The following is an 11,574-nucleotide window of genomic DNA, read 5'->3' as shown; positions in this document are numbered from 1 at the left end:
AATGATCATATCTACACATGCATCATCTATCTATGTGATTTAATTAATGAGATCAATTAAAATTTATCTCATAAAGACGATCACATAAATATTGATTTAACCGGATTACTGAAGTGCAAAACACACACTTAAATTGTGCTCACTATTCAAATATAGTATTGTAAAATACCGTATCCACATGGATTGGATTTAAATAGTATTATCATAGTTTGTAGCTAGATTTCAATCCAGGATGATCAACAATGGAGATATATATGAATTCTAACTACAATTAACTAAGAATCTAAAGCTATTGACTAATCACATCGCAACAAAGGTAAGTAAGGAAGTTATCAATGAGAGAAATTATAGGTTGATATGATAGGTGCAAGATAATTGTTCGGGATCTAACTCTAGATAATTCACTTCTAACGTTCAAGTGAGTCTCTCGAATTCACTTAATTATCAGTACAATTATTTAGTAGAAACTCCTCTCTCGATTAAGTCTCAACCTCACAATATGAACCAATTTGAGCTCGGTGAAGATATGCAAGAATTCGTAATGGATTTGTCTTTAGGAGAACCTCTTTCGATTATTCTCCTAACTAGGTTTAATCAAGGATTTAACTAGCCTCTTTCGATTACTTAGAAGAATCTATGAACTCAACCAACAATAAAGTACAAATATATCACAAGTTATGCCTCTCTCGATTACAAGAACAAGTGAACATAGATGCAACAATTAAATATTTCAAAAACGATTCAAAATACACAAAAATAGAGTTATAATGCACAAACAACCATCAATACACCAAATATATCAAAACCCAAAAGGTTATACTCCATAGACATGGAGAAGTGCTTCATAAATGAAACAAAAGTGTAGGAGAACATAAATACAATCCAAACCCGAATCTTGAGTGATGAAGGAAGGACGAAATCCTTGTGCTCTAGCTTCTCCCTCTTAGCCTTAGCTTACTTAGGTCTAAGGTGTCTCAAAAGTCCAGAAATGGTGTTTTTCTCGTGTCTGGACGAAAATACCCGTTTTAGCGGAATTGGGAACATACTCTAACATTTTTGCACTACCGCATCGCGCATGCGTTGCTCTTGTGGCGAATTCCATTACGAGTTGCAAAACATTTTCTAGGAACATTTTGCACTGCCGCGTCGCCCATGCGGCATCGCAGTGTAAGTTTCTTAGCGCAATTCGTTTCTTTCCAGTTTTGACATCTGGACTTGGTACTCGACCCCCGAATGCAATCCCGGTTTAATCCCTTGGGCTTATACTCAGACTTCAAAGGTCCAAATAGCTAGAATTTGCTCTGTAACATCTAAATAACTCAGAATCACTCTTACATGGCATACAACACACAATAAGTGTAAAACACTATTAATTAAAACTCAACATAAGTAAAGTGCAGTAAATTAGAGTGCAATAAGTGACTAAAATACGGGATTATAGCCTACCATCAATACCCCACACTTAAACCATTGCTCGTCCTCAAGCAATCAAACTACATTTCACATAGACACGACCTTTTTAAAAAACTCTACTAACTCATCACACCAAGAATAATAAAACAGATTAAGCACAATACTGTAACATTCTCGCCTCAAGATTTAACTCAAAAGCACCACGGATTTTTCATAACTCACTCACTTACTCTAACACTGAGGTCAATGACAATACCTTTCCTTCATGAATCAAGTTCCCTAACCCAATAATAGAGAGTAGTTCCACACACAATATAATTAAGAATAATTAGGAACTCAAGATAGAAAGAATTCACTCACTCTAAAAAACAACATTCATATGCCACAAAAGATACACCATAAGCTTTCCCGTAGTGTACTACTCTACTAATCGAGCTTATTCAGTCAAGGATCAAGTAGGACTTAATTGGTTGTAATGTAGGCTGCGGGACGAGTAGGATACATTACGATATAAGAGTAACTACACCTCCCTAAGAACTTTTAATACACATACTTAACCTTAAAACCCCACACTTATGTCAAACCATAACTCCACCTTCACATCCGTATATGTCAACTCCCAAATTCATTAAGCACAAATACATCAAGAGTTACCATTATCAATGAATATAAACTATTTTTTCTTCATTTTCTTTTTCGATTCTAGTGGCTCATACTTTTTCACAACGGTGCAACTTTCTCCTTATTTCAATAGTTCCACTCAAAAGCCAAACCAAACACCTCACACTTCAACTTTTACAAAGTTCATACCAATTTCAAGTACTCACGAGAGGTAAATGGTTCAAATAGATGGTCAATATAAAATAAAAGGGTAAGGCTTGTAATGCGATTACCAAATAAACAAGATTATAGGCTCAACGGGGTTAACTATGATACATAACAATTTGGTGGGTAAAATATATAATTGGCTCAACAAAGAAACGCCTATATCACTTCCAAGATTGAATAAAACTACTATTTCGCTTTGCAAACACACGGGGCAAATTCTAGACACCAAATACATTGCACAGAATACACAAAATCTCACACACATATATCACATAACTCACTCTGGATCGGACTCATCGCTACACTCTAGTCAAAGCAGTTAAGCAAAGTTAAGATCATACGACTTAAGGTGCTTATACAAGAGTCAAAAACCGAGCCTAAGTGTCACAACTAAAGCACTTACTATTCACAAGGCATAATACAGTCATGAGATATTTCTTTAATTTCAAATCATAGCACAAGGTTTCTTACTCCTAAAGAAAATTAGATACACCCGGTTCAAACAAAACCCTTGAAAAAGAACCGTGGCACAAAGAAAAACCAATGGGGGATTCAGATGCTACAAAAAAATAATCTTGTCTTTTTCTTTCGACTTAATCACTCAAGAAACCTGTCGAACGACATCCATCATCGGGAAAAGTCAAAAAATTTAAAATTGTCAATCAAATAAATTACAAAAACACACATAGACATTTATACATTCTATACATATATATACATCCCCACCCCCACACTTTAAATTGTGTCATGTCCCTATGACACACAAATAAAAGCAAGAGGTAAGGAAAACTTCCTTGAACATCTAGTCGGGGTTTGAGTCGAAGTTGGGCTGCATCCCTCGCGCCCGAACTAGTGCACTCATCCATGCATATAGCTTTTTCTCGGACTTCTTGAGGGTACACCCTACACTTTTCTTTCTCACTTAATGCAGCCTTCTCTTTCTCGCCCTTCACTTTCCACACAACACTAGCAACTAGCTTCTCCCTTTTTACCCTCATTTCTACATCCATCTCAAAAGTCACAGTCTCCTCGCCCACTCTAAGCATGGGTTTTCTCTCATGTATATCTAATATTTCTCTACCAATTTCTAGGAATGGTCTTCCTAGGATGAGGGGACCTCTTTGTTCTCTTCCATATTAACCACTATGAAATCCACAGGAAATACAAACTTATCTTCCCGAACTAAGACATCTTCAACCCCTCGGGTATTAGAGTTGTTTGGTCTGCCAGGTGCAAGGATATTGGTGCAGACCTTATCTCTCCAATATCCTTCTCCAGTTTTCTGTAAATAGATAGAGGCATTAAATTAATTGAGGCACCATAATCACGTAAAGACTTATCAAAATTAGTAATGCCTAAAGATCAAGGTATGCTAAAACTCCCTGGATCTCCACACTTTTATGGGAGTTTATTTTGCAATATTGCACTGCAATGTTCTGTGAGCTTGACCACCGAGGTCTCTTCTATTTTTCTCTTTTTTGTCAGGATCTCCTTCAAGAACATGGCATAAGCCGGCATTTGTGAGAGCACTTCTGTGAATGGTAGGTTAACATGAATCTGTTTCAGCACATCTAGAAATATCTCGAACTGCTTGTCTAGTTTTTCTATACTTAGCTTTTGGGGAAAAGGCAGAGCATGCATATGTTTGCTCGCCTCAGGTTCCTCCTTTATTGAGTTCTCTTCCTTCTTCTTTTCGACACCACTTTTCAGCTACTCCCCGCTTTTCTTTTTCATGTCTCATATCTTTGTGGATTGGGGTGAGATCTTTCAACCCTTGCCCACTTCTCAAAGTTACAACATTCACTGTTTCTTTGGGATTTCTTTCTATCTCAGCCGAGAGTGTTTCCGGGGCTCTCTCAGACATTAGAGTAGCTAAGTGCACAACCTGTCTTTCCAGACTTCAAAAAGATATACCCAATTCTTTAATAGCAGCATCATGGGCATCAAGCCTCTCATCCGTCTTGATAATGAAGGTCTTCATAAGATCTTCCATTCTGGGTTGATTCGACTGTGGAGATTGATACTGATGCCTCTGCTGATTTTGAAAACCCGGAGTTCCTTGTTCCTGGAATCTGGGATTATTTTGTTGCCATGCATTTTCAGTAACCCCAGGTGAACTCCATGAAAAACCGGGGTGCTTCTGACCCATTGCATTAAAATTATAGTTTCCTACAACATTCACATCCTCAGTTGAGGCACTCATGAGTAGGGTGTCCTCTTCCACATATATCACAAGCTACATGATGTACATTTTGCATCGAAGCTACGGTTAGCTTTCGTATTTCTTTAGCCATAACATCAAGTTGTACTTGTGCAGATGTAGTAGCATCAACTTGGTGAACACCAACTAATTTTCTTCTTTCCACACTATCAGAGGGCCACTGATTAGCATCTTTGGATAACTCATTAAGAATTGTAACTATCTCTTATAGATTCTTCTTTATAAAGGGGCGTCCAACTGCATTGCTCAATATTCTACGCGAGGTCGGTGTCAATCCATCCCAAAAATCTTAGAGTTTCATCCAGAGTTCGATTCAAGCAATCAAAGAGAGACAAGCTCCCGAGGCTCTATACGATGGTGTACTCCACACCCGACCTCCTTTTAACAACAACCAAGCTCTACACGAGCTACCACACCACCACCAATCTCCATACCATACGAAAGGAGCCCATAACCTATTTATACAATTCCTATGACTTGAACTCACGACTTCCGATCACCGTCCTGTGAGTTCTCAACAATTACATGCCTTAAAATAAAACCTACCTTGCCTAGATGTATGAAAATATGGAGAAGTTGTACGTATAAAGAAACGTTGAGCACTTCACTGCTCTAGGGAAAAAGGGATGAGCAAGATAGAGTTTCTCCTCACGTAGTTGCTGGAGTGTAAATATAAGTATCTAACGATTCTCCCCTTTCCCAATGATAAAGTGTCTTTAACACTATGTATATAGAGGATATGTTCGGCTGAAATACATCCCATCACCAAACTATTGCAAAAGTCTATTTCGTAGTATAGAAGAAATCAAAGTATTTGGAATATATATATATATATATATATATATATATATATATATATATATATATATATATATATATATATATATATATATATATATATATGTATGTATGTATGTATGTATGTATGTATGTATTTTCTAATTGAGTAAAATATCATCACTTGTCACGTAGCACTAGGAAGTCTCTTAAACAGATTACTATAACTACTTTGATAAAATACCTTATTCCAAAAAAAGTTAATACTTATCTAGTAAAATAAGTAGCTAATGTTATTTACAAACTTATCTATTAATTGGTAATTATTATACTTGGTAACAAAATAAATATGTTAATATTTTATAAAGGCTATGGCATTGATTAAAAAAGATATATCATATCAAATTCTAATTTTTCCCAACATAATATCAAAATATAATTTTTTCTACTATAAGTTCTTAAAACGATAAAAAAAAACTTTCTCGCTTTATGAGAAAATAATTTCTATTTTACTAATAAAGAAAAATCTCATTTATAAACTTCTGCATATCATGTACTTAATTTAATGCACATCCGAAAAGTAAAAATAACAATGACTACATATAAGCAAACTTATCAGATCTTTACTGAGATATTGTCAAAATTACGGGGTCTTTGTTAACACTGTCATAAATTCCCTATAACCACATGAGTAACCTTAATCCCTTCAATTTTATATGGATTTAATACGACTTACGCTAACGCCCAGGTGCGGTATGTTAGTGTTTCCTTTTGTCCTTATAGCTCTGAGTCACCCTGAGATATGGTTCAACTGTCAAATCCCAATAGGCGACCAACTATGTATTCATGTCAAATATAATCGCCCATTGAATGACCCAAGAAACGCTTTTCTTCTTTTCATCAATTGTCCAGGCCAAGGTCTTAATTTGGTCATTTATAGATCATGACAACATGGAGCTTAAACTCATTACCAACAGTTGGCAGATTTTATCTTGATCGATCACTAATTCTACAAGTATTTAATCATACCCAATATCCTTTAAATTATCACCCTAGGTCCATAGCTGTCTAGTATCAAAGCACAATTAATAACTTATCAATTACCATGACAATCGTAAGTCAAGGGAAACTCTTATATCACATTCTTCAAGAGAATATCCTATTGACAGTTTATGGTAATTCTAACCATTAGAAATTATCCAATTAGTCGGTTCAATGATCATATCTACATATACATCATCTATCTATGTGATTTAATTAATGAGATCAATTAATCTTTATCTCATAAAGACGATCACATAAATATTGATTTAACCGGATCTCCACATTAATTGAGGCACCGGAATCACATAAAGACTTATCAAAATTAGTAGTGCCTAAAGATCAAGGTATGGTAAAACTCCCTGGATGTCCACACTTTTGTGGGAGTTTATTTTGCAATATTGCACTGCAATGCTCTGTGATCTAGACCACTAAGGTCTCTTCTATTTTCCTCTTCTTTATCAGGATCTCCTTCAAGAACTTGGCATAAGACGATATTTGTGAGAGCACTTTTGTGAATGGTAGGTTTACATGAATCTGTTTCAGCACATCTAGAAATCTCTCAAACTGCTTGACCTGTTTTTCTCTACATAGCTTTTGGGGAAAAGGCATCGCATGCATATGTTTGCTCGCCTCAGGTTCCTCCCTTCTCGAGTTCTCTTCCTTCTTCTTTTTGACACCACTTTTCAGCTACTCCTCGCTTTTCCTTTTCATGTCTCACATCTTTGTGGATTGGTGTGAGATCTTTCAACACTTGCCCACTTCTCAAATTTACAACATTCACTATTTCTTAGGGATTTCGATGTGTCTCAACCGGGAGTGTTCCTGGGGCTCTCTTAGATATTAGAGTAGCTAAGTGCCCAACCTATCTTTCCAGACTTCGAAAAGATGTACCCAATTCTTTAATAGATGCATCATGGGCATCAAACCTCTCATCCGTCTTGATAATGAAGGTCTTCATACGATCTTCCATTCTGGGTTGATTCGACTGTGGAGATTGATACTGCTGCCTCTGCTGATTTTGAAAACCTGGAGCTCCTTGTTCCTAGAATCTGGGGTTGTTTTGTTCCCATGCATTTGCAGTACCCTCAGGTGAACTCCATGAAAAATCGGGTTGCCTCTGACCCATTGCATTAAAATTATAGATTCCTACAACATTCACATCCTCAGTTGAGGCTTGACACTCATGAGTAGGGTTCCATCTTCCACATATATCAAAAGTTACGTGGTGTACATTTTTCATCGAAGCTACATTTAGCTTTCGTATTTCTTTAGCCATAGCATCAAGCTGTACTTGCGCAGATGTAATAGCATCAACTTGGTGAACACCAGTTGATTTTCTTCTTTCCACACTATCAGAGGGCCACTGATTAGTATCTTCAGATAACTCATCAAGAATTGTAACTATCTCCTCTGGAGTCTTCTTCATAAAGGGGCCTCCAACTTCATTGCTCAATGTTCTACGCGAGGTCAGTGTCAATCCATTCCAAAAATCCTAAAGTTTCATCCAGAGTTCAATTCCTCTATGTTGACACCTCTTCACTATCTCCTTAAACCTCTCCCGTGCTTCAAAAACAGTTTCATTCTCTTTCTGGCAGAAGTTATGGATTTCTCTTCTAAACTTGATCGTCTTAGCTGAGGAGAAATATTTATCAAGAAATATTTTGGTCATTTCCTCCCATGTTTTAATTGATCCATTTGGCAAGCTTCGAAGTCACTACTTCGCATCATCTTTAAGTGAAAAGGGGAATACCCTTAAATACACTGCATCTCGTGACACCCCATTGTATTTAAAGGTGTTCATAATCTCCTCGAAGTCCATCAAATGCGTGTTTGGATCTTTGTTCATCTTCCCTCTGAAAATGCAACTGTTTTGAATGGTTTGAGGCAAACCTTGCTTCAACTAGAAATTATTGGCTGCAATTGGAGGTGGTCTAACATTTGACAATCCTTGATTGTAGACTGGTCTGGAGTAGTCACCCAATGATCTACCAAGCCTTGGTACCGCATTCTCGAACTGGTCTTCAATCAAGAGTCGATTTAGATTGAATCTTTGACCCCTAGTATCTTCGACAGTTTCTTCAGCAACTCTATAGGTTGCCTCAACAGCTATCTTTGCAGCTGCCTCTACCTCATTGTCATCATTATTAGCCATGTGTTCTTGGGTTGAAGTTTTCCCCAAGAACCTTACGGTGATCATGTTGCAGGTGTTTTTCTAATTTTGGGTTGTAAGGTATTACTTCTTTACAAGAAGATCATGTCATACATTACGGACTTAACCTGTTGCCTTGCACACGAAGGAGAAACCCGTGAAGAACAAAATAAAAGTAAAAAAAATAAATAAAATAAATTCCTGAATTAGCACTACAAACTAGTTCAAACACTATTGATTGTTAATCCCCGGCAACGACGCAGAAATTTGATGAGCGCAAAACACACACTTAAATTGTGCTCGCTAGTCAAAGATTGTATAGTAAAATATCGTATCCATATGGATTGGATTTAAACAGTATTATCGTAGTTTGTAGATAGATTGCTATCCAAGAGGATCAACAATGGAGATATATATGAATTCTAACTACAATTAACTAAGAATCTAAAGCTATTGACCAATGACAATCGCAAGAAAGGTAAGCAAGGAAGTTATCAATGGGAGAAAATATGTGTTGATAGGATAGGTTCTAGATAATTTTTCAGGATATAACTCTAGATAATTCACTTCTAATGTTCAAGTGAGTCTCTCGAATTCACTTAATTATAAGTACAATTGTTTAGTAGAAACTCCTCTCTCGATTAAGTCTCAACCTTACTGTAACGACCCGACCGGTCGTTGTTTTGAGTATCACAACCCCATTCCCCCATTTACTGCTCAATTTATGCCTTACAGTTGATTTATGACTTATCGGGTTAGTTGGTTTGGGTCCGAAAGGATTTCAAAGTGAAACGAGACACTTAGTCTCATAATCGAAAACTTAAGTTGAAAACGTTGACCGTATATTCACTTATGTGTAAACGACCTCAAAATTGAATTCCAGCGTGTCCGAAAAATTATTTGGAGGTCCGTAGCAGAATTAGACTTGAAATAGCAAAAATTGAATTTTTGAAAAGTTTGACCGGGGGTTGACTTTTTGATATAGTATATATCACATATATAATCTCCTTAACCAAGAGATATAATTTAATTTTTTATTCCAAATAGAAAACTTCAATTTATACACATTATTGATTATACTCTCTATGCTAGCAAAGAATATAATAATATTTTATTTGAATTAAGAATTTTATTTATTTGACTAATTAAATTTTTTAATTTAATTATCAAATAATAAAGTAATTAATCCTTTAACAAAGATGAGGACACTCGTTAGTGTGCGATCCCATAGGTTCAATACTAAGTCGGTAGTAAATTGATCATATCAATATACTAATCAAGGATGGCGTTTAGAAACACTCCTTAATGGCCAGATCGCATGAAGTATACAATTTACTCTCAAGAATCAGTAGAAGAATAAAGTAGTATTTCCTTTTGTCCTTATAGCTCTGAGTCACCCTGGGATATGGTTCAACTGTCAAATCTCAATAGGTGACCAACTATGTGTTCATATCAAATATAATCGACCATTGAATGACCCAAGAAACTCTTTTCTTCTTTTCATTCAATTACCTTCGCAAAGGTCTTAATTTGGTCGTTTATAGTTCATGAGAACATGAAGCTTAAACTCATTACCAAGAGTTGACAGATTTCATATTGATTAATCACTAATTCTACAAGAATTTAATCATACCCAATGTCCTTTCAACTATTGCCCTAGGGCCATAGGTGTCTAGTATTAAAGCACAATAAATAACTTGTCAATTACTATGACAATCTCAAGTCAAAGGAAACTCTTACATCACATTCTTCAAGAGAATATCCCATTGACAGTTTATGGTAATTCTAACCATTAGGAATTATCCAATGAGTCGGTTCAATGATCATATCTCCATATGCATCATCTATTTATGTGATTTAATTAATGAGATCAATCTATTCTTTATCTCATAAAGATGATCACATAAATATTGATCTAACCGGATTACTAATGTCCAAATTAATAATCCTACGATCAAGAACAAATTTAAATTAAATTATAAGAAACTTCACTCTCATTATCATGATCTCCGTCACAATATTAAGTCTCAAAATTTAATCAAGGACATTATCAAGTTAATCAAACAATTAATAAAAACTATGATAAAAGAATATCATATGCCATATATTTTATATCAAATTAACGTTCACAAAAATATGTTCAAATCATCAAAAATGAGATTGGATCTAGGGCATATCTACTATATTCCTAATAATCTCCCACTTGCACTAGTGCCAATCGCTATTGTACTTCTTTCCCAATTCTTACTTATGCTTGGCAAGCTCCTTTGCGCCAAGAGCTTTAGTGAATGGGTCTGCAACATTTTTCTTTCCATCAACCTTTTGAATCTCAATGTCTCCACGTTCAATAATTTCTCTTCTCAAGTGATACCTTCGCAGACCGTGTTTGGATTTTTGGTGTGGTCTTTGTTCTTTTGCTTGAGCAATGGCTCTAGTATTGTCACACAATAATGAAGCTGCACCTTCTATTGAAGGAATCACACCAAGTTCAGTTAAGAACTTTTCCATCCATGCAACTTCACTAGCTGCTATATATTCTACTTCAGTCATTGAATCATCTACTGTAATTTGTTTGAAACTTTTCCAACTCACTGCACCACCATTTAAGGTGAACACATAACCAGAAATAGATTTGCTATCAGCTTTATCTGAAGAAAAACTTGCATTAGTATAACCTTTAAGTTTCTACTCAGAATCTCCATAAATGAGGAATTGGTCTTTAGTCCTTCTTAAGTACTTAAGAATGGTCTTCACCACCTTCCAATGTTCCTCACCAGGATTTACCTGATATCAGATAGTCACTCCTAGTGCATAAGCCACATTAAGATGTGTACATGTTATGGTATACATGATAACTCCCACTGCCCTAGCAATTCTACTCATGTGTTCTCACTCTTTAGGTGTTTTAGGACAATCCTCCCTACTGAGAGTACTTCCAGTGCATATCGGTAGATAGCCTCTTTTGGAATTATCCATGTTTTACCTCTTTAAGATGGTATCAATGTACAAAGACCGGAAACGTCCAAGCAGCTTCCTCGATCTATCTCTATAGATCTTTATTCCCAATATATAAGTTGTTTATCCCAAGTCTTTCATGGAGAACTATTCACAGAGCCAAATCTTGATACTTTTATATGACGGT

The 11,574-nt window shown here is 35.9% G+C and overlaps 1 pseudogene; it reads left to right on the top strand.

The window, feature by feature from the left end:
• Positions 1 to 7,805: 7,805 nt before the first annotated feature.
• Positions 7,806 to 7,904, top strand: LOC142177838 (small nucleolar RNA R71; annotated as a pseudogene).
• Positions 7,905 to 11,574: the final 3,670 nt, after the last annotated feature.

Source organism: Nicotiana tabacum, chromosome 23, assembly GCF_000715075.1.
Source record: "Nicotiana tabacum cultivar K326 chromosome 23, ASM71507v2, whole genome shotgun sequence".
Lineage (NCBI taxonomy): Eukaryota > Viridiplantae > Streptophyta > Magnoliopsida > Solanales > Solanaceae > Nicotiana > Nicotiana tabacum.
This window is presented reverse-complemented; position numbering and strand designations above follow the sequence as displayed.